This window comes from Calidris pugnax, unplaced genomic scaffold (genome assembly GCF_001431845.1).
Source record: "Calidris pugnax isolate Ruff unplaced genomic scaffold, ASM143184v1 scaffold44, whole genome shotgun sequence".
Taxonomy (NCBI): domain Eukaryota; kingdom Metazoa; phylum Chordata; class Aves; order Charadriiformes; family Scolopacidae; genus Calidris; species Calidris pugnax.
The window spans coordinates 6,272,471-6,278,257 of NW_015094506.1; the positions used below are offsets into that span (position 1 = coordinate 6,272,471).

At 39.5% G+C, this 5,787-nt stretch overlaps 1 protein-coding gene across 8 annotated transcripts in view; it reads right to left on the reverse strand.

The window, feature by feature from the left end:
- Positions 1 to 5,787, reverse strand: part of ATF7IP (activating transcription factor 7 interacting protein) — a 104,264-nt gene that overhangs the window by 52,120 nt on the left and 46,357 nt on the right. The window contains exon 1 of one of the 8 annotated variants that reach the window (XM_014963586.1): positions 4,145 to 4,225. The exons of 6 other annotated variants lie outside the window; for them this stretch is intronic. The gene's annotated coding sequence lies outside the window, so the exon portion shown is untranslated. Of the gene's footprint in view, positions 1 to 804; positions 850 to 4,144; positions 4,226 to 5,787 lie in introns of those variants that run through there. One more of the 8 variants, XM_014963587.1, reaches the window with a different exon arrangement.

Sequence of the window (5,787 nt, forward strand, 5' to 3'; positions counted from 1 at the left end):
AATATATAATTAAAATACCTGTAACTCTTACCCCCACTGGGGATACAGGGCTGCCACGGAAATGCCAAGTGTTTCAGTTACAAAAAAAAAAAAAAAAAAAAAAAAAAAACCCCAAAAAAAAAAAAAATAAGAGAGTTTTTAAACCCCCCCCCCCCCCCCCCGGCGTGGTCTTGTTTTAGGACCCAGTTTTAAAGGATTAGATATGATAATATTGTTCAGAAGCAGAAAGCAGCTAAGGAATCTGATATATCCCAAATGAAAATCATCAACTAAGACCTGGAATCAGCTGGTGCTAACCAATTTGGCTCTACTGAAGCTACTACACAATCAAAAGTTACTCCTGTCTAGGATATGGCTTAAGTTTCTCAAACCATGCAAAAATTCATTTAGGTAACAGTAGTTAAAAGGCATTACATCAAGCAGGAAAAAGGAAGAAAACAGGCAGTTACCTCTATATGATTTTTATTTTTTCCACAAGGACCAAATAAGCAAATGTTTATACCACTGATACAGCAGAACTATTACACAAAGGATGCATTTTAAGTATTTAATATAGTTCATTTTGCATCTTCCCCTAGTCCACTTTCATTCACAGAGCTAAATATTAATTAGTAAAGTGCATTTTTTCTTTTTAGGTGGGGTATGAGGTGTGGTTTTTCACTTTTTGATTAAAAAAAAAAGCAGTACTATTGCCAATACTAGTTCGGATCAGTGATGGATTTATACAACCCAGTCGTAAAATTCACAAAACGAGAATCCACAACCCCTAAGCAACAGTTTGGCTCCACCCTCTTTGTAACCAACCTTGCCTACAAGCTTGATGTAGGCAACCATAAAATTGCCCTTTAGCCTTCTCTTCAGCAGATTAAAGTTGCCAAGCTCCCTCAGTGTCTCATTGCAGGTCACTTCCTCTGCTGGATCCTTTCCTAGTTCACTTGGAACAGTTTGTTTATAAAGGAAATTATTTAAAATTTATGCACTGCCCACCTAGAATATTCTACGATAAGACATGAATATATATTTTAAGGTACAACATGAATTCCACTATGAAGACAAACTCTAAACCTTACAATCACAACATGCTATACTTTACAATTATAGGGCTTCTTTTGGACTTAGTTAACATGATCTGACAAAAACATGCGAAAAATAGAAAACAATATGATTAATTATTTTTTCCTGTTTTGTGTTTCCTGTTAACGTAACACTGAAATTCCCTTCCACTTTCAGTTCTTTTCTGCATGATAATCTAGAATCCTCATATTTGAATAACTGATGGTGCTTAAGTATCACTTTGATTCACACCTCAGGAACAGATGAACAAATATTCACAAAAGGTTGTACTGACTCTATTTACAGACTCTCAATAATACCATTAAGACATGAATTTCTGCCAGCCTGACCCAGATTTTCCAAACAGGCTTGTCTATTACTGCATTGCCACTAGTGGGAGCAAAATATAACACCTATAAAAACACTGATCTGAAACATCAGTTTACTTGCTTTTAGAAAACATTCTCATCACATAACCATTTCCAGTCTGATGAAATATGAACTCCAGGTAGCTCTTAAAGTCCTCTCAGAGCTGTCTACATGCTAAATACACTATCTTCATACTCTTCCAGAAGATAATACATTTAACACAATAAATCTAGTCCTGAAGTTAGGAGAAACATAAACACCACTAGAATTTCAGGAGCGCATGTGCAGTTTCTGAAAGCATACCCCTTCCTTCTTCCCAATAACTTAGAATGTAAAGCACGTTTTTTTATCTCGCTATAAAAGTATTAATCAGACTGTCACGTAACAGAACACTGACCATCATACTCACGTTCCACACATATAATCCCCTACAACCAACACGCATGCTGTCACAGATGTGTATCTTGTAGAGCCATTTGGAAAAAATTAGAAAATTCCAGCCTTGCCTAACCTTGAACGATTCCAAGAGCTCCTAGTAAGTAACCAGCTAGTGACAGTCTTCTGTTAATATAGTACAAAGATACAGGGCCTATGTATCAAAATTAAGACAGACAAGTAGTTTGATCTCCTGCACTACAATGCTTTCTTTTATAAACATTACTCAGAATTTAGAAGTTCTTAGATTACAAAATTCACAATCCTACTTACGTCCAAAAGATATATTAACAGATTAATAAGACTGTCACAGACAGCTTAAAATCAAATTCATAACTGCATCACTTCAATAATAAAAAAACCGCAACATATAACAAATTAATATTTTCTGTTCTAGTTTACTTAATCATCTAAGCAGTCTTTCATTCATATTTTTAACACAAAATAAAATACAGTAAATGCAGAGTAAAATGAAGGCCACTTCCTTTTTAAATTTGCCAAGAACAAAAGTCTTGAAAATTAAACATCAGAATACCTTTATATTGATACATCCTTACTTTTTCCTTAAAAAAATAGTGAATTAATACGATTAAATTTTCCAATATATTTTAAAATGTTTACTTTGTATCTTAGGATGTTATCCAAAATCTAGTTTAAAAACAAAGCTGTAATTAATTTCTACAGTGAACCTGTATGAAAAAAAGGCTTCTCAAAATTCCATTGTTAGATGGTTAGAGTAACTCATGCATATTTTCAGCTCAATTCCACAATCTTTTGCAACCCAAGAATATCCAGTAAAAGCTACCCTAAATGACAATATTATACGCACAGATGAGATTAAAAGATGAACACTAAATGCTGATTAACAGCTAAATATCATTTATCGTTGCAGACCAGCCTTAAAGCTTTTCCAGCCATACCCACAAGGGAGCACACTGCAGCCAAGTAAGAGATCTCATGTGAGAGCTGAATAACAGAAGAAACAAATAAATCAGTAACCAGTCCAGACAGGTTTGGTCATACCCGTGCAAGCCAATCAGCAGCCATCTGATAAATGCTGCCTTCCAGTCTGTCAGAGGGGCAAGAGGGTTGCCCTTCAGAGAGCAACACCACAGCAGGTTATGCGAATTCAGTCTTACGCAAATAAAACATTTAAAACTAGTAGCATTCCAAAGGAATGTTGGAAATCTCTCCTTTACAAGTAACAACAGAAAGCTTAGCTATGTTTGCTATGCACCTCCCTCATCTGATGCTTGGGTATTTTCAGTTTTTACTCATCCTGTGACCAAGTCACAAGAAGAAAACGAGTGGGCCAGGCACCAAGCCAATGGAAGGGCAACTTTTATTTCAAAGGTGGGCATTTGTGCACATCACCGCAAAATGACTCCTGCATCTCCTGCACGTAGAGTTAATCGTTTAAGGGTTAAACGCTGTAAATAAAGTGCTAGGTTTTGGGTTGCTTTTTTATTTTTTTAAAAACACAATAATCCATTTTGAAACACCAACATACACAAATACTGTGTAGATATGCGTTTAGATATGATTTATGAGAACTCCTTTTTTCATTTTCAGCTTGAAGTCATATGTGCTTCAGCATGAGAGACACAAATGCACCATTAGGCACCTCCCTCCTATAATTGCAGATTTCATGACTGAATGCATGCTACATGGCAAAGCCAAAACGTGCCAGCGCAGCCAGGAATACATGAACGACTCCTCTCTCAGCCAATTAAAAAGCTTTTCCTCCATTTCCTGATGCTTTTTTTTTTTTTTTAATTCTTATTCTTGCTCTGTAGAGAGATCGCAGCTCTAAAGCAACAAAGGAAGGTATGAGTTTAGCTGCTACGGATTAGCCCATAATCATGTGCTCGTATGAGCAACTCAAGAACTGCTCCAAACGTCAGCCAATCAGCAGGCAGCTGCCTCAATCCTGCCTGGTAACAGGCGGCAGACAAAGAGAAGGTCATGGAAAGATGGCGGGGGGGGGGGGCGCCCACAATGGGGTTTGCGTAATATCATCAGTCTAGAACAGCACTGGCACAGAGTTCCTGTGGCGCAGGGGGTGCTCACCAAAAGCACCACAACCATAAAACATTTGCCAAAGCACAAGAACTACATGGAGGATCATGAAAAAAAAATGAAAAAAAAAAAAATATCAATGCTCAAATATGCAAATCGACTTAAAATGTAGCACAGCCAAATCAAGGGAGATGAGGCTGCAGATAGTCAGGAGTATTTTGTTCTAGATGGAGAGTCCCAGAGAATGGAAGTGGAGAACAGAACCTACCTTTTAAGCAGCGGTACATAAAAAGCAGTTTGCAGTTGAAATCCTCTGAAGCAATGTTGATATAAATTGTCAGAAATTTAAAAACTATTTTCAAAGAAGAAAAAAAGAACCATTTGTGATCTATTCTTACAGAACACGCGTTGAAATAATGTGCCAATAATTTGGTTTTCTATCACTAATACAAACCTTCTTTGACTGAATGCAAGATCCACACCACCTGCCTGACATCCACATACAACTCCTGCAACTATGCCTTTATTTTAAAATGTAATAAAGAAAACAGAGGATACTTAAGTGCAAATAGTATTTCTTCCAGCACAGCATGGATGATTTGCGTTTTCCTCCCTTTTGGGCTAAAATTACGTGAGTGTTGGCTGAACAAAGTGAAAGAAAAAAACGTGCCATTTTCTGAGAAAAAAATTACATCACCATCCTGCCCTATTTCACCTCCTGCACACACAGCATTACAAGGCCCACTGTAATTAAAAAAAATATATATATATCTTTAGGTTACTTTTCCCCGCCGTGTTTAATACCCGGTGTTGAGGTTTGCGGTTTAAGTAAGAAACAAGCAGCGTTGTCCCTGGCGGCAGAGGCAGAGTCCCCTGCAGTTTCTCCGGCGGCCCCGAGGGGGAGCCCGCCGTGACCCCGCCGCTCCCCGCGGGCCGCGCCTCGAGGCTGCGGGGGAACCGACTCCAGCCCCGCCTCCCATTGGCTGGAAAGAGCAGCTGCAGGGCAGCCAATCAGGCGGCAGCTCCTTAAATTCTGCCCAGCAACAAAGCCGCGGGCAGGAAGTCGGCAGGGGCAGGGAAGCGAACGCGGGTTTGTGTTGAACTGATGAGATTTTTCCAGAGATCTGGGAAAGGACTCGAGAAAAAGTTCGGGGGTTTTTGAGTTCGAGACCAGGAGCCGCAGAGAAGCGCTCACCCGTAATGGCAGTGCCCGGGGGTACCCAGCCGCGACACAGATTTGATGTTTAACAGGCGGGAGCGGGTGTAGGTTAGTTAAAAGCTGCTGAAATTCTGTTACGTTAAATAATGTTGAATAAAAAAAAAAAAAAATCCCACAACTGCTGAGCCAGAAACCCAGCTCAAGAATGGCAGCCGGTAACGTTTCCTTTCTTCACATACTGTGCAGTGCCTGTGCTTTTCTAGTGTCCCAACGGAACCACCAAAATCAGTGGTTTTTTCCCAAATGCAGCACGAGTTCTGCCCCGAAAGCAGAGGCCGTTCCCCACTCCGCCGTGAACTGCCTGTTGAAGAACCAGTTCAGTAGAACACCAAGTCCACACAGCTATCTATGCCTAAGAAAAACACCCAAATACATGGCTACAGGCTTGGTAAACCAGAGTAAATTTCCAGTACAGTTTCCAACAGGTATAGTCTTGTGTACCGTACTTGGTCGACAACTTCATCTACAAATTTGAACTACACTCTCCTCACTTTGGTGTCACAGCACCCTGTGTCCAGTTGTCCTGTGTCTTCTCTGCCTCCAGACGATAATACCGCCTTTGACTTTGGCACATGAACCCGCTTCTCATAAAGTAGTAATTTTAGAGTTCTTTTCCCATGAGGTTGATATGCCTCATAGGAAAAATGGATTCCTCATCAGGAAAAAAAAAAAAAAAAAAAAACTGTCAGACC